Consider the following 27,618-nt stretch of genomic DNA (forward strand, 5'->3'; position numbering starts at 1 on the left):
TGAAAATGAGGCTTCAAAATTGTGGGGCAAAAAAAAAAGAAAAAAAAAAAAATCAAGCTCTTGCCTCTGCTCTCAAATGCTGTAGGCGTGTCTGCACAAGGTTTGAAAACATGTGGCGCTGAAAAATGGATGCTAATTTGTCTCTTAATCCAAACATGTTGCAGACACGAAAATATATCCACTTAAAGTTGTTTACATGCTAGCTCAAGAGCTAACAGGCTTGGGCAAAGCCATAACTATCGTCTAATTGCGCCGGATGACCATGAATATGGAAGCCGGATGCCCAAGTTCATCCCTGGAAAACTGAAATGGCGAAAAAGAGTTGAAAGCTATCCCGCCAGAACTGATTGTTCTCAGTACGGGGAGTTGCACATTTTCAACACTTATCTTCCAAAATATGTATTGTCTTTCAAAGCAATTTACAGAGCCTTCATTGCAATTTGAACATCTCAAATGCCACCCCTTCACAATACAGTACGACAGAAACAAACAATCAGCGAGAAAAAAGCAATCCATTTTACACTTGGAGGTAATAAACTCTCGAAAGGATGCTGATTGGCCTTGTCATTTTTTTTTGCTTTTTTTGACCAACCTCAATCACAAGCACTTGGCAAACTAGATTGAAATCTTCCCTCCTCATGAGGCTGCCGGTTTGCATAAACAACCGGATTTATTTTAAGTAAGAAATATTTTTTGTTGTATGTTAAACTGTGATTTTCTTTTTTTTTTCAATTCCACCCCCTTCAACAGGGCGCATTAGTAAAAGCATCTCCAGCAGGGCTGGCCCATTTTCATCTCCGCACAGAGAGAAAATATATGATACATTTGAGTCAGCGGGGAATTACGGCCTCTGTTGGGGCGCCGCCGATGGAGAACCGCCACATTCGGGTTTGCTCACATTTGGCGGCGTTGCGAGAAAAAGCATATCATAGGAGGCAAATCAAAGTTGCTCTTGAAAGCTGGAGGCGGGAAGAAAACCCTTCAGATGGACGCCTTCATCATGGGAATAGATGCATCCTGGAAGGTCAGACAAAGTGACTCGCTCCTCACGAGATGAATTGCAATTTGCCAAGGTCAGCTACGGAGGATGAAATGAGACCCAGTTGCATCGACGCGATCGGACTCAGCCTGGTTTTCATCTCGACAAAGAACACATTTGTGCTTCTCCGTGCTGTGCGCTCGGCTTTTTTGGCTTCACAATAAACTTCATCCGGAGCAATATGTCACCGTGCGCATCATAATGTGGGTCGAGATGTTCTCAAGCAGGTTGTAATGATACCAAATAAACACGGGCGAGGGCGTATTTCACGAGTGCAATGAGACCGAGGCGGTCCCTGTTGTAGGGAGGTGTAAATATTTTCTTAATTGGTGCTACATGGCTAGAGAGAAGAGTGAAAATGGGTTCTTTTCTTTTGCCAAACAAAAATGCAACAACCTCACTGGGTGGAACTTTTTGCCTTCCAACGCAAGACGAAAAAACGGCATAAAACCAGAACGAGACTCAGTGGATTAGAGGAATACGAAATGAAGTCAAGAAAAATTGGGCGGTGTCATATTTGTATTGCTTTCTGTCAATTAATGACAAAAAAAAAACACTTCATTTGCAGCTCAATGTCGACATTTGCATTAGTGACGAATGCAAATTGTCGACGGACTAATGATTAGTCCATCGATATGTTAGCATGATAATTTCGGCGTTGTGGAGAATGGCGAGACGCTGGAATGGTTTTGCTCCCCAAATTAATGAGCTGCCTCTTTTTTTTTTTTTTTGTCATCCGTGGTACACCTCCGCAAAGTTTCATGACAATTACGAAAATCCTGCAATCCTCACGGATCTTCCGACCAAAGCAACACTTCTTGCCTCTGCGCATTTGTGCTTGGCAGAGAAAGGAAGTGGGTAATTTCATTTCAAAGCATTTAAAAAACAACAAGAAAAAACAAACAACCCCCCCCCCCCCCAAAAAAAGGTCCTGAAAACAGCGTCAGGTGAAAACAAAGCTGGGAAGCTGTGTTGTCAATTCAGCCATGGAGGCACTTTGAAGATTTCATTCTCGCAACATATTTACCCAGCCGCAGATGATTTCAAGAGAACAAAAAAAAACAACAACAACAAAAAAACCACCCATGCAAATATTATTTGCAGAAGTACGCCCCCAGGCTGATTCTGAATCTGTCAATTTCATTTTTGTAAACACTGTCAAATGAGAACAAATGCTTGGACATCACTTCTCTTTACGACACGTTTGTAGAGTCAACGCGCTTAAACGCTTAGAATTGCATCATGACAGAGCTCGGATATTTTCCGCTTCATCGGACACAACGCAACGCTACATTGCACAATATAACGAACTATGATTTATTGATCCATGTGGCTATGACACTCATTATATATTTTGCATTCTAGAATTTTCCAAAGCCTATGATGCATTACCAACATTCCACACGAGAGGAACATTGAAATCACCAAATAGGTTGCTACAATGCATTGGACATCCTGGAACACATTCCAGCAGCAGCATTACTTGAACACGTTCCATCTATTTTAATGTTTTTTTTTTTTTACACCTGCAATCCTGATTGGGGTTGAGTGTGAATTTGGGCAAATCCCAGCTGAGCTAGGGTGCACCCCCCAGAGCGGCGTGCTAGCCAATCATGAAGGCAAATAACTCCTTCACACGTGGGGCAATTTAGAGTCTTCAATTAACCTGACAAACATACTTTCAAAATGTGCGAGGAAACCAGAGCAACTGGGGAAAACGTGTAAGTGCAGTCTGGCGGGTGGGGGGGGGGTGCGTTTCAGGAACATTTCAAGAGAACGCAACAGTGATCCAACAACATCCCCCCGTAGAATCAATTGGATTGCTCTGTGAATGAGGAGTCCGTCTACGATGGCGGTAAGACTCGACAAATGACAGGAAAGGATGATTACACCTTCAATAAGCACGCAATTTCGGGAAACTCGCAACCGAAAAGCGATGCGAGACATGAGGAATTGCCAAATTCTGCCTTTGCAAAATGAAAAAAAGCGCCCTCGGTATGGCACGGCGGTGCAAACGAAAAGCACAACAGTAAGCACGGTGTGAATGAACCCTTTGGCGACAATGGCCTATTATAAGAGCAGAATTTTTTTTTTTTCCGCGCTTCGATCTCATTCGCTTGAGCCGTTGTCTCACACGAAGCGGCGCATCTGAGAGAATGCACTCCAACACGAGGGCCGTTGATGACTTCATCGGCGTTTTGTCACAAACTCACAAATACGCATAAGAGGTTCCACGGCGGCGGCCGGTACGTTCCGTGAAAAGTAATAAGTGGTTGTTGAAGAACCATCTGAGCTGTGAACACTTTGTTTTGTCATCTGCGACTTTGCCGTGCAATATTTCAAAAGACTGCTTCATTTTCTCTGCGTGGTTATTCACCCCGCCCCCCCCAAACAGTTTAGCGCCACTCTTTTCACTCATCAATTTTCCCCATAGAGCAGCGGCGGAGGTTGATTACGCCGCCGTCCTTTAAATGGAGCCTGCAAAACGATGAAAGCAATTACAATCCGCCTATAGAGGTGAAACCGGCAGAAGAGCGAACGCGCTAATGACATCAAGGCGACAGGAAAGCTTCAATCCGGCAAGTGAAAGATCCAAGTTTGCAACATCGTTAGGGAATTGATTTGGAAGTCGGAGGGCTTTTCTGCTATCAAACATCCATAACGATGAAGTTATTTTCTCAAGTCACTACAAATTGAAACAATAAATGGCGCGGAGGATAATTAGGGTCACAGGTGACCTGGAGGAGCCTTTCCGAGCTGATTTTGACACCCCGGATCAGCCGTCAGCGCGTCGATAAGCAAATAGACACACACATAACCACCTGCGGGCGATTTACACCCTTCAATTTCACATCTATGTGGGAAGACGTTGGAACAGCTGGAGAAAACGCGTCGAGAGAACACGCCAACTCCACGCAGGAGTTGAGAGTCGAACTTTGATTTTCAGACGTGTGAGGCAGAGCTGCTAATCACTCGTCCACCGGGCAGCCCCGGCCGGGCTTCCTGTTTAAATGTTCGATGAATTATAGATGAGTCTAATTTGCAACGCAAAAAAAAAACAAAAAAAAACAACAACAAAAACAGGAGAATCTTCCATCTAGAAGTGCAATGATTAATCAATTATGGTAATCAATGAGTAAATATTCCCATCTGCTTTTACTTTGGAAAACAATGACCCAACTTGGGCCAGACCAAACCAGCAACCGAATCCTAATTAATGAATGAATTGCTTTGGGAAAGAAAAAGTGATGGAAATTAAAAGATGCTTTTTTAAAAAAAAATCCAATTCACCGATTACGGAAACCAACAAAATAATCAAGATGAATCGGCGATTCAAGTAATCGTTCGTTACAGCCTGACATAAGTCACCCTTTTACGGTGTCAAATGACGAAATGAAAGTTATTTATAAAGCTGTTTACCGAGACAACGAATTCCACGAGATGGAGCGCGCGATTGCTTTTACCGTCTGCGTTGTAAATATTGACTCCGTAGAGTTCTCCCCATTGTACGCTTTGAATTCCAAGGCAGCCTTCAAGACATCGCAGGCAACTGTCAAAGTATTACATGTCAAACAAGAAAAGAGCCGACAGAATCCCCCCGCGATGAATAATTGATGGAAACGGCGACGTCGAAATAACGATCCATACTTTTAATTACCCATATTAAGTCTGTCGTCGTCGGATATGGAACAAAGACAGACCTGACCTACATAGGCCGTCATATTTACTTTGAATTCGAAACGTCAGCCATTAATGTTTCTGTCGTGAAGGGGGGGGGGGTATCTCTGTTCTAATTGCATCTTCGACTCCATAATTTGCGTCTCTTTCCATTGTTTCAGCTCCCGATTTCATTAAAGAGACATCGTATTTGCTTTGATTGCTGTCTCGCGCTGAATCATTTACAAGGCTTTCTAATTGTTTTCGTAATTAAGCGCAACTGGGAATTGATTGCTTCATCCAAGTTGAAGAGAGGGTCTGTCCGTTTGGTGGGCATGTTCAAACGTGCCCCCGCCCCACAGCCTGCGAGTCCGCAGCGCCGACTATATTTACTTGCTCATATTTAATCAGGCTTCCCTGTGAGACGGCGCGCATGCGGAAAACTTGCTCTCCCAAGAGGCCGACAATAGCTGCTTACACAAAGTTATCAGATGGACGCAAAATGCCAGCGTGTGCATTAATGGATATTTTTAAGCATGGGCCTGACGCTACTTTTTTTGGAGCGGGTAGATAATCTCTAATTAGCATGGATGTTTGCGTCCGCAGGAGACACGCTGCGACCACGAGGGTTCCGGAGCTTCAAAGTCCAGACATTGTCAGGACTTTGGTCTTCTGAGAGTAACATCCTTTTAGATGGCTGAGAAGCACGCAGCGAAGCGTATCAGGAACACTGAAGATCTATCAAGGCCCTTTTCAAAGTCAAAGTGTTTTTCATCAGGCAGCCTTGTAATAAACAAAGATAACGCGAAAGAATCTGGCTACCGCCGATGCCACTGTTTACTAATCCCTTCCCGGTTGTTCTCGGCAGAGACCGTTATTAGGAGACTATAGAGGGATTTCGAAAATGATTTAGGTTACTTGAGGAAGCTTTTTTTAAATGTATAATAATGCTTGTTATGGACAAGCAATAACATCCCTTCTTTCAGTGATGTGTGCACACTCACAGTTGACAACGAGGCACTCTGAAGAGGCTACGCCAGCGGTCCCACATGCCGACTGTCACATCGGACCCCTTCCCGTTCTTACTCTTCCGCCTTTCTCTCCGCGACGTGCACCAAATCAACGAGGCACTCTAAGTGGCCACGCGAGCAGACTGATGTCGACACGTAACTGCACGCCACTGTGCACCGGGATAACCGCACAGGGTCAATTTCGATCGGTACGTCTGGCGAGCGTGCGGGGCGCGCGGCTGCTCAAATATAATCCGCGTTGAACTCATTGGGTGCTTATTTTTCATTAATCTTTTAATGAATTCCAAATAAATTCTTGTGAGAACATGCCGCTTTATAATACGTCTCATTAACTGTCATGCGTCTGAAATTAACAACAAGCTATCGCAAAAGGATTCCGGCGACGACGTCAGTGAGCCGGTAGTATTAGCATACATTTTTAATGACTCTAAATAAGAGGTTGGAGTCGCTAAAAAAGAGAAAGTTCCGTAGGAATTGTGCCGCGTATATAAATAGGACACAGTTGAAAACATAAGCTGGCCAAAGGCAGCGGGGGGTTGTCACTCAGGCCACGCTCGTGCCCGGGGAGGGAGCTGCAGCTCAGCTCCAAGAACAGCATCCACCCTCCACCCTGCAGCACACAGGATGAAGCCACAGAAGGCTGCTCAGCTGTGCGCCGTCGCTCCAGCAAGCTGCTAGCGCGCCGGGGCCCAGCTGAAGCTTCTCACCGTGTAAACCGAGAGCGGCTCAAAGCGGCCGCGGCGAGCTGTTATTGCAGACTTCCAGGTTGGAACGATTTCTGCCGCAGCTCTTCGGAGCCAGAGAGACCGAAGAGATTTGGGCTGCTTAATTTGCTTTTCACGGCATTGATTAACTCGTGTCGGCATTACTTGGCTTGCGGTAGAAAACAATATTTACACTCTGGACGAGTACAAGAAACAGACGTTGTGCACTTTTTCCATTATGGCACGTTTCGTCCGGCAACCGGTTCAGGGTGTATTCTCTACCCTAAAAACTGCCTTATTTGTCAAAAAGAGACATACAGTCGATATAAAAAGTCTACACACCCCTGTTCACATGATTTTCCGATTTATATTCACCCTTTAAGGGACAGCGGTCACTACAGTGGACAGCTTATCAGGTTACAGGATGCATGAAAGAAAAAAAAAAACGACCAAAATAAATATGAAACATCTGCTTTATGTGGCCTTTAACCTCAACAGGTGGGAAAAAAACACTTTGAGATACTGTAGTAGTACAAATAAACTGAGATAATGTGGTTGCATAAGTGTGCACACCCTCTTGTAAGTGTCGATGTGGTTGTGTGAAAAATTCAACAGTCACATTCAAATTCACGTCTAATGTTGTTGAACAGGTTATAGGTCATCTCACGACCCAGGTGGTTTACAAAAAAATAATAATAATAATAAATGGAGGGATGGATGCTCAAGGAAATTCATCAACTGCCCGTCATGTTCGGTGTTTTTTGTTTGTTTGTTTGTTTTTTTTAATGTATGGAATCATTTTCCGGCTTTTCCAACAAATTGTCTCAAATCGAAAAAGAAAACAGAAAGGCAAGACCGTTTTGTTACAGATAGCAGAACTCTAACAAATCAAAACAATACAGATTTGAAATGCCGGTACACAATCACCGCTGGATTGATTTCAAGCAATTGAAAGCACTTTATCAACAATTCGAGCATTTAACAAAGCCTAAAAACGCAGCGTTAAATGAAAGCATTTTTGAGTATCGTGCGGTGACTCAATGTTTTTTTTTAACTGCTATTAAATTGTGTTTTTTTTAAATCGAGAAACGAAGGTATTAAATAACAAAGGGTTTGCATTTGAGGATTTGACATTTTGAAGACATGATGACGTTTCACTGTTCAGTTTGCAAGTGAATGAGTCTGTTTCCAATACGGCATATGCGTCAGCCTTGCATTTGCAGATTCAAAGTGCATGCAGGGAGAGCGTGGCAGCATGTGCTTCCAAATGTATGTCATGTTGGAAAGAGCATTCTCTGTCTCCTACCAGCTTTATGAATCTTACATGTTATCCCCTCCATGGCTTCCGCAATCCTCTTTTTTTTTTCTCTCCAAGGTGTGGTGAAGCAAACACGTCCTTACAGCTCAATCTTTTATGATAGGGCATTTTTTTTTGCGGCATGGCTTCAATTACTTAAAGGTGGGTTTTTTTTGCGAGGAGGTGCAGGAACAGAAGTGTCTGCGCTGGTGTTGTTCTTCGAAGATGATAGATGGGTTATTTTGGTTAGGACTACTATTGCGGTGTCAAAAGTGGCACTAGCAGATGCATCATTTTTTTTCTCTTTTTTTTTTTTCTTTTTTAATGGCCATGTCAATCAAAAGGCTGGATCAATACTACTAAAGTTATAGATATATAAATGTAAAACCTTTTTATTATTTTGGATGTAGTTTAAGTACGAATCTAACCCATGACATTATCCACGTAGAAAAATATTACTAATTATTTAATATCCATTTTCAAGCTTTTATCACCTATTCTGGTGAGTCAATGATGACTCTTATGTTTCAAAACACCACGAAGAGCTGCAGGCAATTCACAATTGTCATGCCCAATGACATCTGCAAATCGCTGTACTTAGGTATGAAAAGTAATTTGATGATAAATGTACCGGGTATTTGCACTTTTTAAGAGTTTCTAACAGTACCTAAAGTTGTGGCCAGTCGGTGTATGGAATCATAAAATGAACACACACAAACAAGCCAGCAAATCTCTTTTGGACTACAGTCATATAAAAGTTGTTATTCTGGGCCACATACCCATGAACAGAACGACAGGCAAGCATAAGAATCTGTTGAAAGAGCATCAAAGTGCACTCGACGTACTATGTGGGCCATATAGTGAGTGCGTGCGCTTTCCAAGAAGCGCGGGGCATTGGAACAGCTGACATTTTCACAAACCAGTAAGCCAGGTAATTGACTAGCTAAGTGCACAACACTTGCTACAAGCATAAACAGACTTTGGCGCACGCTACCTCATTAAGTAAATGCAAATGTTCTGTAGGTGTAGTGCGGGGACAACCGCCACATTGTGGCATGCACCAGAGACGCAGTTGAGAAATGAAAATAAAAGATATTGGTTGAGGAAGACAGCAAGCGTCACTAAGCATCTTCATTTGGAAGTGACCCGCTGTTATCAATGCCTCAACATCGCGGCTCTTATCGGCTAAAATGAGTCTAGGCTACGAGGGCTCCATCGAGTGGAGCTCGGCTCAGACGTATCCATCATCGATATTTGCTCAGGCCTCGCTCCTCTGCCAATGTGACAGATGTATTTTTCTTGAGTACGTAGTTAAAAAAGTGCCCTACTCAGTTTGAGCATGCGATGATACTAATAATGGAGAGCAAGTGAGGTGGTAGGAGCGACACTCCAGGCTCACACCGCTAAGCTAAAAAGGGTTAGAAACTGTTTTGGTTGGATCATTAGAAGAAGAAGGGGGGGGGGGGGGGAGGGCACACAAAGGCTTGCTGAGCCCATACAAAAGCAAATGTCCATCCTATGCACTATATCTGCTGTAGTATGACTCACTGGGGGGGGGGGGGGGGGGTGAAATAGATGGATGGGCTACTCTCCTCGCAAGCAGTGGGGCAAAAACATAAAAGCTTGGCCCGAGGTGGCTCTTGAGGACAGGTTGTGTCAAACTAGTTTACCCTCTGTGCAGCTGCCATAGTGCCGCATCTCAGAGTCACCATGACATCGACCCCCCCCCCCCCCACACACACACACTTGGCTGCATGAGGGAAATTTCCTTGCTATGATCTGTCGCTACATACAAGTGTAAGGAAGGAAATATCCCTCTATCTGAGCGAATGCTTCTTTCGCCCCCCAAGTGTGCATGATAACTGTGACTTGCTTCATAATGTGGTCCAACCTCCCAAATGATATTTCTTTTTATCACAATCACAATCTAGATTCACACCTTGGGACAATTTAGAATCTTCAACGAATGTAAGAAATATGTTTTTGGAATGCGAGAGGAAACCGATGCCCTGGAGAAACCCCAAACGAGCAGAAGGGAGAACATGCGAACTCAACAGAGAAAAGTCACAGCCCACAATCGAACCGCCCGCCGTCAGAACTGCGAGGCGGGACGTGCTAACCCCCGCAACAGCTGAGGTCAGACTTATTTGAATTGATCAACACGGAATTCTGTCTGATTTCGACTCATCGCGATGCATTACATGCTTGTAGGAGAATATGAGATGTCTCATGAGAACAAGCTCATTACAGCCATCGTGCACTTGCTCACAAAAGGTTCGGTAAGGGTAAACATCTCCCCAAAAAATAAATAAAAAATGGATGATCTCACTTTGAACCCGGGGGGAGTGTTTGGGGGATGGATTCTACTATGATACGAAGACCAGATACCGATCATTCTAATGAGCAAAACCAAAGTCGGGCAGTTAACATTTACAAGATGTCGAGCAGAGATGAACTTCGACCTCTTCCAAAGTGCCTCTTCAGAATTACGAACATGCAAATGGTGTACAACGTACCCATCACGAAAGCCAGCCCGCGTGACTCTGACGACATGTGACAGTTCCTTCCCACTCCACTCAGGAGGAGGACCAAAATTGCTGCGGAGATGTCATCCTCCAGAAGGACAATCTGCATCAATCCACGCTCGGCAAATGAAGATCCTCGTCAAGAAGCTTTCTAAAAAAAATCTGATGAGACATGCGGTTCCTCCTGCACCCGGTCGACATTACCGGGATCCATCATTGGCTCGCCCGCTTTGGCTTTTCTCTCTTTCATACACTACCGCTGCTAATGATGGGAATGTTTGCCCTTGAAATCCCAGTTAATAAGCAGCTATGCTATGACATCCGCGATTAGATCATCCGGCGCTGTCACATCTCATCCCGAGGAGAATGCCACCAGACAAAAGTGAGAGTGGGCGCCGAGCGAGCGTCCTCTCTGCCTCTGCCTTCCTTCCTTCACACATGTACACACAAACACGCACACTTGGCGTTTGCGAGCACTTCAGAAGGCATCACGCAGACTTCACTCCAGTCCCCCCAGAACCTCCACCACGGGCCCCACGTGGACCCAGCGAGAGCTGACACCGAGGCTGACGTGCAGCCTCCTGACGGAGGTAAGATGCTCGAGACAAACGCCTTGATAGACAAAGCAGCCGCGGGCAAGGATAAGATTGAGTTTACTGAGATGAGACTCCTGATTCAAAGACAACAATGAATTAGCATGAATCTGTTCCCGGTGAGTGACGCCTGCAGATGGGGAGGTGGGGGAGGGAATACATGGCCGCCGCACTATTTACCACACATCTACCGCCGCCGCTGTCACTTGGCCATCTAAGTGTGACAGGCCCGCATCGAGCACAGTGGAGAGCGGCGTGACGGATGGACGGCCAGGCAGCTGTTAAAATCTCTTGATTCAAGTCCAGACTGCTGTGCCACTCAATGATCAATTGCATCCGTGTGAAAATGCCATCCACCTTAATGTGACAGCGGGAGTGGGGGAACGGGGGGGGGGGGGGGGGGGCCTCGGGGCCTTACATTAAGCCATTTTGGGTGTTGTGGTGGCCGGCACCGGCCCGGTACATTCACGAGACAAGATGATGAATTCCAATAATTAGTTCAGGTTCATTGTTAACATTTAGGCCTTTAAAGGAGAAATCACATTTTAAAATGTGCTTATAATATTATGGTCTATGAAGCCCGGTTCACTAAAACACTCTACAGTCAAACCTCGGTTTTCGAACGTCTCTGTTCTCGACCAAATTCTGTTTTCGACCAAAAATTTCGAGTTTTTTTGATGCCTCGGATTACGACCGAAAATCGGTTCTCGACCAAACTGTGCACACTTGAATGCGGCACTTGACTCCTCTCGCCTTCCTTACCCGAGGAAGTGACGATTCCTCGTGTAGCGTTCCATTGTCAGCAGATGTGTTCAATAAAGATTTTTCTTAAAAAGAGCGTGGTTTCGGTTTTCGAACAAATCGGTTTTTGAACAGCCTTCTCGAACGGATTATGGTCGAAACCCGATATGACTGTATTTTGCTTGATATTATTTATATTTGTGGAATATAAATTAAGCAGCGGAATGCACCCGTTTTTATCCATCTGAGGTGGCGGCCATTTTGACATGTGCTGTCAACTAAAAATGACATCATTGTTGCTCAGGGTTCAGGTCACGATCAATCGGCTTGAACGTCATATGACCAAAATCAATCGGATTGTAAGTACGTGGCAGCAAGCAACTTTTTTTTCTTCTTATCGTTAATATTATACTGTTATCATGTAGACGTAGCCAGACGTAGCTATATGCTACACAACGCTCATATCTCCCCAGGGACAAGTGTGTGGATAATAGCGAGAGGTGAATGTCTGCGCCGGTGAAGGAGGCGTCTGAAATCAAAGAGAAAAGATTCATTGAGATATCGGCAAGCCAGATCGCGAGCAACCTCGTATATAGCACAAGTAGCACAGCACATTTGATGCAGGTTCAATCCAAATGCTTCGAGCGGCCAACCCGCAGCCGGGATATGTCTTTGTTTCTGTACATTTCAACGTTGGCTGTCACTCGCAACTGTGTTTTGTGTCACGTGAGATAGATCAAGTGTTTTAGCTGCGCATTTCTTTGCTTATCTCGTGTTTTTGCTCGAGAAACTGGCCAGTGATCATACGATCTGAACAAAGGTAGATGCAGAGATAAAATGAATGTGACTGCATCTCTTTCTTGCTGTAGATTTGAGACTTGTTTCCTCGCAGTCTTCTGAGCCCTATAACTGCATAATGTATACACCGGGCAGGTAATATTGTGTTTTATGTCTCTACGGGCGCTGATAATGCTGCCTGAGCACATTCTGGTTCGCGGTGTGCAATTTTCGGCTTCCTTGCCTTAACACTGTCACACAGTAACGACGATGGATGAGCTGTAATGTTTGCAACGTGACACCACTGGCACAATGGTGCAATCTCAATGAGGCTAAGGGCTCTGATGCTTTAACCATTAACTACCAAGACACGTATGTTATGTTTAATATGGCAAGCTGATTTTATATACCGCCTGGCTTTAAATAGCGTCTCAAGGTGTAATTATTTAGCACATTAAACCGGATATTGTTTTGGCTCCAACAAATTAGGGTTGTGGACACATAAAGTACAGTATGCTTGTAATCAGCTGTATTATGAAGTGTTAATTTTCCTTACATGTTCAAATTGGTCTTTTTTATTTTTATTAATTACTGGTCAATCACATCAGGATCCGAGTGTGACTAAGTATGACTGTGGCGCAGTGTCTACCGTGCATGGGTTTCAATCTAGGGGGAAGATGGGAAGACTTTGGGGGGGGGGGGGGGGGGGTTGAGCTGAGGGGAGTCCCGAGAGACTGTTGACATTGGCTCATATCAATAGACACTTCACCGGCAATGTGACAGTGTCAGGAAAGCCAGCATACGCTCCCTTTACCGGCTGCTTGGCTGCTGGCTAGTCAAAGAGCCCCAAGAGATGGTATAGACCGTGGTCTGTATCAATGACATAACTGGAACCAGACAGTCCTTGATGGGACCCACCACCCCTCTTCCAGCAAGCTTGTCGGAATACACCGAGACTATAACAAAATGAAGCGACCTTAACACTCAAGGCAACCAAAATGAGAAAAAAAAACAAGAGGCTATGTGGTAAGTGGGAATATTACAGGAGAAAAATAGTGGCCCATTCCTGTGACGCATCACATTTCAATTCGCGGTACTGGTTTAGCTCAAATATTATATTAAACAAATAATATAAATACATGGAAGGCATGTGATGTGATAAACATGAAGCATCGATGCCGTTATCACAAACGGCCCTGCTAACAGCTCCTCCTGTGTACAACTGAGTCTTCATTTGACGTAATTAATTAACGAGTGAGTGGAAACCGGGTTCCGCAGGAAAAAAAAAAATCCATGCAAGCACGGGGAGACCATACAAACATCACATCGAGATTCCAATTTAAATCTCCTGACTATGAGACGGAACGGGCTCCTCATAATCCCACCGTGCTAGCGCGGCTTCAACATCCCTAATCGGGTGTCAAAGTCAATACAGGTACAATAGTTATGATCTGAAGTGGCGCGTTCGAATTTGTAAACCTCACTGCAAACGTCTCGAGTGTGTTATTATTGTAGAAATTCATCCCTGAATACCTGAAAGACAAAAGTAGCGCTGTGCCACACTGCTTGGTTTTGTTTGTCACTCGTCTTTTTAATTCTTCTTTCCCCCTGAGAAAGAGTGGTACTGCTTTAAAGTCCCTCGCTATTGACTGTAAGTAAGGTAACAGTCGCAATGACTTTCTAACGTGAAGCGAAAGTTCACTGTTAGCATCCAGTATAGAAATGGCAGCTTTATCGGGAGGGTGACACTTTGAGTCGACAGAATGTCACTGTTCAGGCTTGTGACCTTCTGAGAATACATTAGCACTTGTTAGCGTGTCTGGAGATTGCGTGTCTTGATACGGTATAAGCAATGACGTTCCTGAATTCCGCTCGGTCTCACGGGAACAAAATACAGAGATTAATTTAGTATCCCTGCGAAGGGTGTTTAAGATGCAAGTAATTAATTTTAATCTTGTCATCATATGCAAATGTGAACAAAAGGCATCCAGAACTGACAAGGTGGTGGGAGAGACCAATCTAAAATAGGTCCCGATCCTCTGAGAGATGCCTTAAAATGTATTCTCGCGGCCAGGAATTTGGAACTGACCGAAAAACACACATAATATTCCCAAATGTACTATTTTCTCTTGTAGTCAGTTAAAATGTTTTTTTTGTTTGTTTTTGTTTTTTTGTAAACAGGAAGGTGAGGAATAAAAAAGGGTTGAGAATGCCTGATTTCAATCATCATGCAGAATCGTTTCCAAACAACGGTAAGAATGCAATGAAAACGCCCCTGACCACACTTCATTCTAGGACCAGCACACCCATGGTTACATGGATGCTTGCAAGTCCCAATTGTGAAGAGGGTTTAACTGACATGGTGGGGGGTGGGGGTGGGGGGGGGGAGGCTGCAAGTGAAAAGGTAGGTGTCAGAAAAAAGCAAACACGTCAGTCAACAAACTGGCACGGACACCCTCGTGCCAGGTGCTAAACGTGACCCCGTAGCTACATCTGCTCCTGGTGGGAGACGACATGCGTTTCTGTTGTAGCCAATCAGCTCTCGCCTCAGCAGTCACACTGTCATCCACCCGTCATCCAATGCCGCAGCTTCCGGAACAGCAAGACGATGAATCTGCAGCAATTCCATGCGAGCTGAGACCAGACTTGATGATAGAATAAGGTTCAAGTTTCCCTTCTTCCTCATTCCACTTCCTGGGTTGTCAAATCCACTAAAAGAACTCAGCATAGTCTGAGTTAAGAAGAAGATTATTGCTCCTGAATAAATCATGCACAGGCAAAGAAGCAAAGAAAATATATATCCTTTTCAATCTCACAGCACCCTTGTTTTTCATAAGTCCTCGTATTGTATGCAGTAGGAATCTGATGGGGGACATGCTTGCCAAGCCCAAATTCAGTGATTCATGCTGGAGTTGTTCTTCAACAACATCGCTGCCATCATTTTTCAAGTGACAGGCTGCAATGTGCCAAGTTACGCTGAATCCAGAGTAGGATTGATCAAACAGAAAATTACCAGCCGTGCTTCATTCCAGATCCTTGAACACCTGTCGTGAAAAGAGCAGGCAATTTCCCAAATATCATCTGATTTTGTCCAAATCTGGCAACAAAAAAAGTACATCGGTGTATAGCTGACTTTAAATCCACTTGCAGACTCGGCTGCTTTAAAAGCTTGGAGCCACTTTGGAAAACAAGTGGCATAATGACCCAGATTGCAACGTAACCTACAGTACGCTGCGGGTGTCGCGGTTCTGACTTCAGAGCTCCTGGGTATGTGTTTTACATTGTGTGGATGAGACTATTTTATTTGAGAACGAAACAAAGCACAAATCCTACACTCGCCCAAGGTGGAACTGGACAAAGATCTCAATAGTGACCTTTTTTTTTTTTTTTTTTGTGAGCGAATGTGTGTGCGTGTTCACCATCCAGGGACATAATCCCTGTTTGTCCGTGCAGCTGGCATGCAATTGAGTCACGCGTCAACCCTGATTAGAAGCAGCAGTGGTCCGCGGGCCCCGTTCCTCTCCGAGGGCCAGGAGAGGGAAAGGCCAGGGCCACCACATCCAGTCTGTGGATGTGACCTTGATGGGCTATGATAGAGAGGAAGCGACACAATTCGCAATGCCACACAATATCTGTAACCTTCTCCTCGCCGCTATGCTTGCGCAAGCCACTGAGCAAAGCCAGACACAGACACACACACGATGTCAACCCTGTCCTGCCATTAATTCCAGCAGTCTCCTCCTTCATGCCATCCAATCATCCATCTCTCTTTGCATATTGGCTGCTGCCTTTGTGTGAGGTATCTTAATTTCAAATATGATTTCCTTTTCATGCTCAGCAGCTGCTATGCTAATTTAAAAGTGATAGTGGCTTAAAGGGAGTCCAAATATCCAGCTGAACGAGCAGTCGCCACGTACCATACATTCAAATTCTATTAAAGAAAGCACCTAAGAAGTAACAGCATCCATTAGATCATTTTAGTCTTCGGTCTTCATCACCACGACCAACTACAAGAACCTGATGGCGGCATAATATGTAGGACTACATTGGAATTACCAGAATACTATCTTCTTTAACCTTTGACAAAGTGTGGGGAAGTGGCTAAGCTGCGGCGCGACGGCACACTTGTCATCACTTCACCTTGTCGAAAAATGATTATGTGTTATTAGATCATGATCTAACTATGCCAGTGACATAAGCGCAATACAGATTTCCACAACAAAATGGTGACTTGCATGATCGGCAAGTAGACACATTCCACCGTGGTCGATGAACCCGATGAATCTGTCCATGATATCTATCGAGCTATCAATCTTGGGTATCCATCGGGAGACGCCAAAGAAACAGGTGCTAATATTCAACAAGCAGGTCGACGAGATCCCAGTATTTCCTGGGTAGGGCATTTATCTAGACCTGGATTTGTATGGTATCAACCAATGGTATCGGTGTATGGTATCATTCTATCGATGGTATAAACCCATCTCTCTCTCTCACTTATCTATCTGCAAGTCTTGGCGGAGTTCTGCTGACGTCATCTACATTTACACAAACAGCTACAATCACTGAAGGCACAAATGTTGACAGATGTCTGGCGAGTCAGAACACAAGAGCGTTAAAGACGCCACTGCAAGACCAGAATATTTACTGAGTGGTCAGTTGTATAGTGGTTTTGCAGTGTCAGACTAGAGCTGATACGGACAAAAAAAAAAAAAAAGAAAAGTGTTCCGAGATGAGAATACACTACTCATGGGGCATGACTGTTGAGAAAGCAGGTTCAACAAACAGAAAAGCCAGCCGGTGTTGTACAGCAAGCTAAATATATAACAATACGACTAGCTCAAACACTCAGCATTGCATGAGTTTGCTTCTTTTTTTTTTTTTTTTTGCTTAACATACTGTGTAGCTCTCATTGAAGGGAGCACACTTAAGAGGAGATTTGCTTTGAAACAAGTGTGTTACTGAAGCCAGTAGAGAATGAGGAGTTTAGCCAACCAGAATAGATGTATTCTACAACAGAACAGCGATGCAAAACACATACAGCGAAAACACGAGCGGGGGCTGGGTGGGGGCTCGGGTTACCCGATTCAGGTGGACAGGAAATCAACGCTGCCCAGTGGGAAAAAATAAATAACCCCCCCCGACTCTGGTGAAATGCAGTGTGCTATAATTTGCATAGCAAATATGGGAGAGGCGGGAATGAACGGTAGGATGCATCAAAGAATTATTGGAGCAGTCTTTTGACTGATTTGATAACGACTTTATAGAGACACAGAGGTGGGAAGTGACGTGCCATATTTATTTGTACTTGGCAGAATATTTTGAGTGCAGCATATGTTTTACTTTTACTTGAGTCTTATGGTGAAGAAACATCATTTTTAATGTTATACTGCGCAACCCTCTCGCCAGTTTTTCTTTACCACACGGGTAGTCGGGTTGAACAATTTTCTGTCACGCTCCTTGCGAGTGTTCTCATTTCTAATTTGCGCCTTTGAGCGTTTGGCACGTTTAATAAACAAGTTGAAGTGCCATAGCGACCGTCACTCTACTTTTTTCACATGACTCAAGACGCCTTGATTTAAAAAAAAAAAAAAAAAAAAAAAAAAAAAGTCAATCGAGCCACTCCAAAAATTCCAATGTCAGGACACTCCTAAGTCAAGGTCCCACCATATCACAAAGAAACATCAATATTAGCAGTCAAGCTATACTGTATTACAGTATATTATTATCCTTGGTTTCTTATCAAGGTGCTCTGAACATATAAGCATGGTAGCTACGTTTAAAAATATTATTTCTAGATTATTTTTAGAAATTCCGTTTCTTTATTCTTCTGTAAAAATAGTTTTGGAACATGTATATGTAAATGCAACCCTAATAAAGCAACCAGTGATGCATTAAAAAAGGCAAATACTTTACATCTGGGCGTGAAATGAGCTTGTTTTTTCCATTCTTGCTGATTTCCATCCGAGAACAATCTCACATTTACTGACAGCTGCCCACGTTTGTCATCTGTTTGATAAGTATGTGTGTGTGTGTGTTTCCATCTTTTTTTCCATATATACAAAAAGAAAATGATTGGATGTTGAAACTCCACTGCACGCCTTCTTGAGTGGCCCACCCTGCTGAACTGACGCCACATGGAGGCAGCAGCTGCTTCCTATGGAGGTGTACATGCTCGGATGCAGCTTGAAGCTTTTGCAATCTCATCGGAGAACAAGTTTTTCAAGGGGGGGGGGGGCATAAGTCGTACTTTCTCCTACCTTTATCTTGGTTGTTAGTCTTTTCCCTGCAGAACCCCCCCCCCCCCCACCCCAAATAATAAATAGGCTACCAACGGCATCTGAGGGAGCCTGCATGCAGCACCTTCACCTCACTTTTAGGCCAAATGAAGACAAGCCATGAACATGTGCATCGCACAATGGGATCACTTGGCTCCTGTTCAGGCTGGTGGCTGAAGCCTTGATGCAAATCATCATCCAGCTCCACCGTGCACTGCATGTCCCCGGCATGCAATTAATACGCGACCTCAACCTTCTGGTTTGTGCTGCTTTTTTGGGGGGGGGGGGGGCACGCTCTTCCACAACACGGATAACACCTGCCTTAGAATTGGATCACGTCTGGCTTTTTTTTTTACACGAGTTCTCAAGCATGGCGACATCTCATGGAGAAAAAAAAAAAGTGTAGATTACTGGCGGAATTGGAAGCGCCCGCAACAATAACAACAACTCCGTAGTGATGACATTCAAGACACACACGCACATATAAAAAAAAAAAAAACGCGACCGCGTTTCAGCTGAATTAAAGCTCATTAAGAAGGTTCATTTTGCGGCTTAGAAGATTCATTTTGCGGCTGGAGTGTGGGAGGTGCGCGATGTCGTTACCTGTGCCTCAGCCGGCGATCCCACACACAAGCGAAGGGTTGCTTTTTTTTTTTTTTTTGTATTCCGCCCGGCCAAAAAAACAGCACCAAAAACAAAAGACCCTGCATCAAGGTAAGATCAAAAAATATCAGTAGGAAACGAAGCGTTATTAATCTTCAGAGTTGTGGCGGTCGTTCTTATCTGCTGTATGCGTGGAGGAAAGCGAGAGCGAGGGAAGCCCGGAGCCGCTCCGTGCAGACAAAGATGCTTCCTCTCCTCCGCAGCATCCCCCTCCTCCTCATCCTCAGCATTGGGGGCCGCCTCTCCCCTGACACTTGATGCTAACAGTTGGCGAGGTAGCTCGGCCGGGTTGAGGGCGCGGTCAGTCGTCGTGGACCAATGGAGCTTCCCACCCCATCAACAAGCGCCAACGTTGCCATGGAGGATTTCCATGAGCGTTCAAGCACTTGGGTGGGCAGAGTGCACGTTGCGCCTCCATTCTAGCACAAAGTTGGGGTCGTCAAATAAGAAAAATACATTTTATTGAAGGCAGAGGGAAAACTAGGTGCTGCTGAAGTACCCACAAGCAAGCCCATCAAAACTACAGGGGTTGGTCTTTTAAAATGGTGTGGATTTTTGTTCAAATGTTTCTAGTAGTTTTGGATGATACTACAGGTTACGCTACACGACCGCTAACTAGCGCTGCTACCGCTACAGCGAAAAACCGCCAGTACTGTACTGTCATTTTGATACCTCCCGATATAAACGCACAGCAAAGACTTTTGGGAACCTCCGCCAACAACCCGTGCTAAACGCAACACCCGCCAAACATTTTGGTCTTCGTTGAACATGTATCACTTAAACATAGAGTACTTCCTTGACACCAATTACAACTTTATTAGCTAGGCATTTGCCGCCACCTTGTGGCATCTTCGAGCGTTAAGCGAACAAAATTGCAAAGGTGAGTTTTTCAGTAAGTACATTCGCACCTTTGGGCAATTTAGAATCGACAGTGAATCTAAAATTATGTGTTTGGAACATGGGAGGAAGACGGAGTGCGAGAAGACCGAAATGTAAATTAGTGACGTGAAAATATTTACAAAAAGAAAACTTTTGTTCAATTTACGCTATGAAGGGATTCGGGGGGGGGGGGGGGGGGGACTGCTTGGAATATCTGGTAAAAAGGTAGAAAATTCTGTCCAAATGTTCTTCCAAAATGAAAAGAAGAAACCAGCGGCAGTTTGCAAGAAACATTGAGGCTAGATCGGACCCCTGGGTTTTGAGTTTGACACCTCTAATTTAGCTTTCAAGCAACATGCATGATTTTGGAATGTGTGAGGAAAGTCAGAGTACCCGGAGAAAACCCACAAAGCCCCGTGGAGAGGACGCAAACTCCATACGGAGAGATTCAAACCCTGAATCTCAAAATGTGAGTCAGACGTGCTAATGAGTTAGCCACCGCCCCGAGAGGATATTCATTGAACAACATTTATTATAGCGGTTGTAGTTTGCACTGGTTTAAAACTGCCCTGCAGCACACCGAGAGCTCTTTTTTTAAGATTGTTTATATGGTTTACACAAAATGATCCGCGACAAATGCTACACTACTGAAAAGCCCAACCACATAATAAAGATGTTGTTAAACGCATACCTCTCTGAAAGCGACAATCAAAACAAAGCCTTGAGCCATGCGCTTTCATTTATGTGGGTTCATCTGTTGACTGTGTGTGCAGCATCCCGATTTGCGTAACATTTTTTTCACTCGGTATTTCTGAGAAGCAACACATTTATTATCATCCAAATATTAAATAACACAAATAATGTCAGGGTTGATAAGAGGGGAACCGTCTTTGTACGAGGCCGCGTGTACGCCGCCATTATCTGTAATGTAAGCTCGCGCCGTTGATCCAGATTGTGCAGTTGGCAGCGATTTCAATTTTAATTGGCTAATCCCATTGAAAAAGTTCAGACACAACTCTGCCAGAATCCCATCAGATCGGGTTCCGGTACGGTATGTAGGATTGTATGCCATGCCGCGGTCTCCAAGTGAAAAAGTGGAAATGGATCAAATGGTATACATCCTTGAAGCTGTTCATCATTGATTTCCCAAGTTGCTCCATTTGGGGGAGGGTGGTGGGGGGGGGGTCCCTTTGAGTGCTCTTTTTATTTTATAAAGGCAGGATTTTGGATTATGCTCACGTATTGACACATATTACATTGTTTAGGTGTTCGGTGAGTTTATATGTCAATGCCACAAAATAGGAAGGTGGCACGAGTCGATGCGGCCTTGGAAGGAAGACACTTGACAGGCAATTACGAAGTCTGCAACTGGAAATATTCGGTTCTGTCCCATCTATCCCTGTCACACATTTCCTGACTGGGGTGTATGAGAACAGGCATCCGGTTGTGCTGCATCAGATTGATATCAAATCGGCCATGAAAACACAGACGAGAACTAAATCCAGTCTGAAAAGAACACGAGTAGATGAAGGATGGGAAATGATGCAAGAACACAAAAAAACAAACCAACATGAGTGTAACGCAGGTTGAGATATTTTTTTGGGGGGGAGAATATTTTACCTTTCAAGTGACAGCGCAACCCCCTAAAGCCTTCCGAGGTGTGCTTTTAAGGGGCCGAGCCTTCCCTGCGAGAGATAAAGTCAAAGCTATCTTGTATTTGAGGATGACATATGAATTATGTATGTGCTCAAATGTATTTCCTTTTTTTTCTTAGAAAAACAATTCAGCCTGAGTGCGTAAATGGGGGAGAATGCTTTTGGGGTCTCATCTAAAAATGCAGACTTGAATTTTTTTTATGTACAGGTATATTTGTGGTATTTAATATTATAAAGGCCTTTTGTCGTGCAATTAAAATAAAATTGTTTTTGGGGGGTGCTGGTATTTTTGCACACACTTTGTGCAGTTCTCTTTATTCCCATTTAGAAATTCCAAGAAAATGATCACAAATTGCAAAGCTTCAAAACAGATTATAGCGTCAGACTTGTTTTTTTTTCTTTGCTCGATTAAAATCATCACAAACGCATGGCAGGTTGAAAAGTTCAAAAGCGTTAAGCACACAGATGATAGCCCATGTTTATGTGGATATATTTTGCCGTTAGTTACGGCTTAGCAAATGTTACATTTAATGTCGGGATTTGATCCTTTGCTGTGCAAATCTACTAGTTTTTAGTCACCCGTCACTGATATGCTCGTAGAAGCCAAGCGAACGTATTAGCATCAGTTTCGACATCTACCCTTGAAACTTTGAGATTCAGGTTTCCCGAAGCTGAAGAACTTTCACACCAGTTTCCCCGTTGAGGATGCCACGCGCGCCAGCCGACCCTGCAAACATACAAAACGTACAATGCCATTGTCAAAGTCTTAATGAGACCGAGCGGCATTTCAAATCAAAGCTCGGCCTTGCCCAACGTCGCATCCTTTCACAACATCAGATATATTTTAAATGAAACCGGCCAGGCAGAACTATCAGACTCGGAACCCTCGGCAAAAAGTACAGATAATGCAAGCCTGTGTTTTACTTCCGTGCACATAATTATGATTGCGCTCAGTCAATCAGCGGTTTTCCTGTTTTGCCTCCCTTTGGGATGTGATCTTTCTCAGCCCCATAAAAGCGAGAACGTTACATTCCCTCTCTACCTCTTAGCGTTGTGCTGGCCAAAAAAATAAATAAAATAAAAATTGCTTCGGCTGCATGAGCTCCCCAACTTCATTTGTTGATCTTTGGGAATTTGATTTTGTCGGACTTGGAGTCGCTACAGTTTGAAGCCAAGGAGACACAGTGGATTTGACTGCCTGGTGCAATTAGGCCACGAGTTGGCTTCCTACACAAGCTGCAGAAATCAAAACAAGAATACAGCCACGTCTCAAACAGGGGCTATTTTAACTCATTCACTCCCAAAGACGTTTTTATACGTCTTTTCAGACTTGGTCCAGAATTGGCTGGTACTGAATGAGTTAAATAACTAAAAGTTATTTGTAAATATAAAAATACCGTGCGGCATACAAAACTAAAGCGTTCCGCCGGAGAGTGAACGGCATGAGATTTTAATGGTTGTCCTCAAACTAAAAGAATGCAAGCGTCAGACACACACTGCAAAGTTCCACCAAAGCCAAAGCAGTTGAGCACTCCGTGTTCATTTACATTCAAACGAACAGTGGGCAGCGTCAAGTTGAAAGCGCAGAAAAACGGGCCTCGTCGCTTCATGTCCACTGGCAGTCGCTTCCAAGCTTCGCTCTCACAAACAAACATCCCTGGTAGCCAAAAACGCACGGATAGACGACAGGCGGGACAACGTGCGACGTAATGAGCAGAAGGACCTAAGGGAACGGTCGACACCGGCGTGAGACAAAGCATCGTCGGCCGAGGGAACGTTTCCCCAACGGAGAGCGCGGGCAAATTGTTTTGTGGTGGATTTTCAACTGTGATTCAAAACTCTCCAGACTGTGACATGATTTTGATGAGGAACTCGTCGTGAAAGCGAAGCTCGCAGTTTGGTTGTTTACCTGCAGCGGAGGTGCAAACTGCCCACTTCTTGTCCTTGCGTCCTTGCTTGCACTCAAGTGAAGATTTACCACCAGGTGACAGTGTTTCTTTCGTGCTGATCACAGAGCAGCCGACGTAATTAAATCACTTGGCATGAATTTAACAGCATTCCTTGTCACAAAGTTCAGCTAGGGGGGAAAAAAAAAACACCAAACAGGAAAGAGATGATTAGTATTCTTCGCCCACGTTGTTACTTTAACCCTACACAGCAGCGAGACTGTAATGCAATTACATTACATTGAAATAACATTCATCTACAAGGAAAAAAAAGTCATTTCCTCAGTTTCGAATGTAACAATCAAGAAAGTGAATAATTCAGTTCCGAAATTATTCCCGACAAAGCCTGAATTTGAACTATTTGGAATTTTCTCTCCCTTTGTCGAAGGCCTCAAGCCCATAACGAACAGTTCAAGACCTTTAGACTTTGGCCAGAAAGCAAAAACACATTTCAGAAAAAGCCTACTAGAACAGCTGATTTTTTTTTTCTTTTGGGGGTGCCGCGTGTTGACCGGTGGCATTTTAAATGGTGTCAGGACTGTGCTGACTCCCATCTACCCATTTGACTTGACAGCTGCAACCCAGGGATAAGAGCCACCCCATTGATTATTTTCACTTCTGCGAAGTGCCCCTTTAACACCCCCTCCCAAAAAAAACTGCTGGATTCAATTGATTAAAAAATGATTTGAAATACATGGCGACAAGAAGGTGAATTGTTCTCGTGAAGTAGCATTTGTACGCCCCTGCAGACGTAACATGTTATCATGCGAGACAAGCTTTCAGATACATTTACAATACGTGGGCGCAGAGAGTTTTTCATGGAATCTGGTTGAGAAAGGTGTTGATTCATTTCATTCAGATTCGGGGGGGGGGGGGGGGGGTGTTCTTGAACTGTACTGGGCTGTAATGTTTGAATTTGCCCAATACTTGGACCTGTTTACGTGAGGTCATGATGCTTTACAGAACATTACCTCTCAGTATAATACAATTCAATTTTAAGGGCTGAAAATAAAAAAGGGAGCGACAAGTCGTGTGAAAAAATTAAAACGCCGAAGCAGGTAAGGTCATGTATCTCTTACGAGCAATAGTATGTTGCCCACTTTCACCCAAAGTCCTTCATTACCAAAGCAAGAATAGTAATTAGCTTCCTTTATTTTATTTTTTTTTCGTGCAAAATATTGACACCGTGATTATCGTAATGCACCGGCGACCATCGGCGGCTTGGTTGAGCTAATAACCGTGATTGTCGTGAGTTAATCGCTGATCTTAATTAACAACCGAATCCGCCGCTTTCATCATCGAGTCAAAAGGTTCTGCTTGATAAATATAAAGTACGTGCCTATCCGGCCGGAAACTCGAGTGTGGTCTGTAAATGCTTGATGCACTATTTGACAGAACAGCCAGTAGACATGTAGGAACATAATTTGCTCATCATAATGGACAAATCAGGGACACGCCAGCTTCAATCTCTGTCATCCGTTATGTGACGGTTCCTCCGTTGCAGGGGTCATTGGCTATGCGGGGACGTTCACGTAACAGCGCGGAGGGGATTATTAAACCACATCAAATATTGTATTTTGACAACCTTTGCCATGAGAAAAACATTTATGAGTCAATCCGCCAGAGTTGTTCCTTTGTGCCGCGGTGATAGGCAAACAACATCCCCCCCCTTTGTCACTCTCACGTCTTGTACAGTGCGCTAAGGGTTGGGAGGACGTGTTAATTTTACCCCCCCGCCGTGTACTTTTACTGTCAACTTGTAATGAAATCCACTCCATGTTGACAGTAAAATAACAAGCCAAACCAATTTCCAAAGCCGCCTTGCAGCTCGCCGACAACGGCGTCTTGCGACGCGGTGATTGCGATCGGCGGGTGTTGTCTGCTGGCTCCAGCTGACATTAACGAAGATATGCCTTTCAAATATCATGGCCTTTGGGACTGGGTCAGAGTTACTATTTATAGAAGGTCAAGACTTTACGAATGTTTGGCTTGCCAGCGCAATAACTCAAAATAGAGCGGGGCCTTCGTAGCTCGGCTGCAGATGATTTGGAGTCTGATATGGCTGCGGGCTGTTGAGTGAATGCGATCTATACACAAAAGTCTGAATCACCGCTGCGCGAGGACTCGTGACAGTACTGCAATAGCAAGACGTTGATGATGTAAAGCAGTCATCACCGAGTCTGGAATGGTTGCTCGCAACGCAGATGGCTCCAACGCCATCCGGCAATTTGTAAATATAGCATCACCTATCAATACGATAATTGGCGGACTTTTTGTGCTTTGCTTCCGCTAAAAATAAATAAATTAATTAAAATAGGTTGGTTGGGATTTAATATACCATCTGCTAACTTGGACATTGCTGCCAATGACGAGAGGCAAAATGAGTTAGCCGCGATAGCTGCCAGACATCCGCATCACCCGCACGTCTCCCGGCTGGAACACTTTTGAAAAGTTTACCCGAGCTCAGAGGTAACAATGTGGCTAATGTGGGGTGTCATCCTGGATAGCATGCTCACCTTCCACTCGCATATCAACACCATCACCCGCACTGCTTATTTCCACCTCCGCAATATTACCAGACTTCGCCCTTCCCTCACCCCCCGCACCACTGCTATTCTTGTCCACAGTCTTGTCACATCCCGCCTTGATTACTGCAACGCTCTCCTCTTCGGCCTACCTCAAAAGTCCCTTCATAAAATCCAGCTGGTCCAAAACGCCTCTGCTCGCATCATCACAAAAACATCTTCCCAGCAGCACATCACCCCCGTTCTCCAACAGCTTCACTGGCTCCCTGTTCAACATCGCATCAATTACAAACTGCTTCTATATACATATATGGCCATCCACAACCTGGCCCCTCCTTACCTATCCGACCTTCTCCAGGTGCATATCCCCTCTCGCTCCCTCAGATCCTCGTCCTCCCTCCGCCTGTCAGTGCCCCCTGCCCGACTGAGCACCATGGGAGCCAGAGCCTTCAGTCACGCTGCTCCAAAGCTCTGGAACAACCTACCTCCGGACCTCCAAAACTGCACACCTCTTTCCACTTTCAAGTCCCGTCTAAAAACACACCTGTTCAGGATTGCCTACAACACATAGCTCTTCCATTTCCTATGTTTTTATGATTTTATGATTTTATGTCCTGTTTTTATATAATATCTCGTTTACTAATTTTTACATTGTATTTTCTTATTGTCTGTACAGTGTCCTTGGGTGGCATGAAAGGCGCTTTTAAATAAAATGCATTATTATTATTATTATTATAATGACGAGCAGAACCGTAAACAAATGATATTTAGGTATCATTATTTCCAGAGTCTTCATTATTTAAGGATGAGGGCTACAGGGGAACCCCCCCCCCCCAACATTTTTTACTTGCAATTTTTTCTTCTTAACATGCGGTAAACAAAAAGGACTTTTTTATGCTTCCTCGTAACTCAAGCCCGAATTATGTCGCATTTAATTTTATGCCTTTTTTAATCGCATTCCCTGAAGGTTTTATGACCACTTATCTTACGCCTTGTGCAATATTTATGTTCATGCGCTGGCATATGTAAGAATTTGTGTCGGAGCCTTTTTATTTTCCCGTTCATCTGCACTTGTCCCTCTTATCGCTTGAATGTTCTTGACTACGTGTAAAAGCGCCGCAGTAATTGCGATTCCCAACTGAGGATAAATTTGATGAGTCAATGGTGAGGTCCGATTCCTCTAATGTCATCATCCATGAGAATGAGTGTTGGCGAGGCCTTTGATTTCAATGTCACTCGGCGTACGCTCCGCCTTTCACCACATCTACAAACTAGCTCCTCCCTCTTTGTCATATTTATAGTCGCGCCTTT

At 44.2% G+C, this 27,618-nt stretch overlaps 1 protein-coding gene across 7 annotated transcripts in view; it reads right to left on the reverse strand.

The window, feature by feature from the left end:
• The window catches only part of LOC147193877 (neurexin-2-like), a 124,764-nt gene that overhangs the window by 94,073 nt on the left and 3,073 nt on the right, over nucleotides 1–27,618 (reverse strand). For 6 of the 7 annotated variants that reach the window (XM_086131747.1, XM_086131748.1, XM_086131750.1 and 3 more), the window contains exons 2-4: nucleotides 23,746–23,913; nucleotides 22,476–22,563; nucleotides 19,243–19,721 (exon numbers count right to left, since the gene is read on the reverse strand). The gene's annotated coding sequence lies outside the window, so the exon portion shown is untranslated. Of the gene's footprint in view, nucleotides 1–19,242; nucleotides 19,722–22,475; nucleotides 22,564–23,745; nucleotides 23,914–26,459; nucleotides 26,574–26,647; nucleotides 27,074–27,618 lie in introns of those variants that run through there. The other variant, XM_086131745.1, reaches the window with a different exon arrangement.

Source organism: Hippocampus guttulatus, chromosome 15 (genome assembly GCF_054856545.1).
Source record: "Hippocampus guttulatus isolate MCC_2025c chromosome 15, RoL_Hgut_1.0, whole genome shotgun sequence".
NCBI classification, from domain to species: domain Eukaryota; kingdom Metazoa; phylum Chordata; class Actinopteri; order Syngnathiformes; family Syngnathidae; genus Hippocampus; species Hippocampus guttulatus.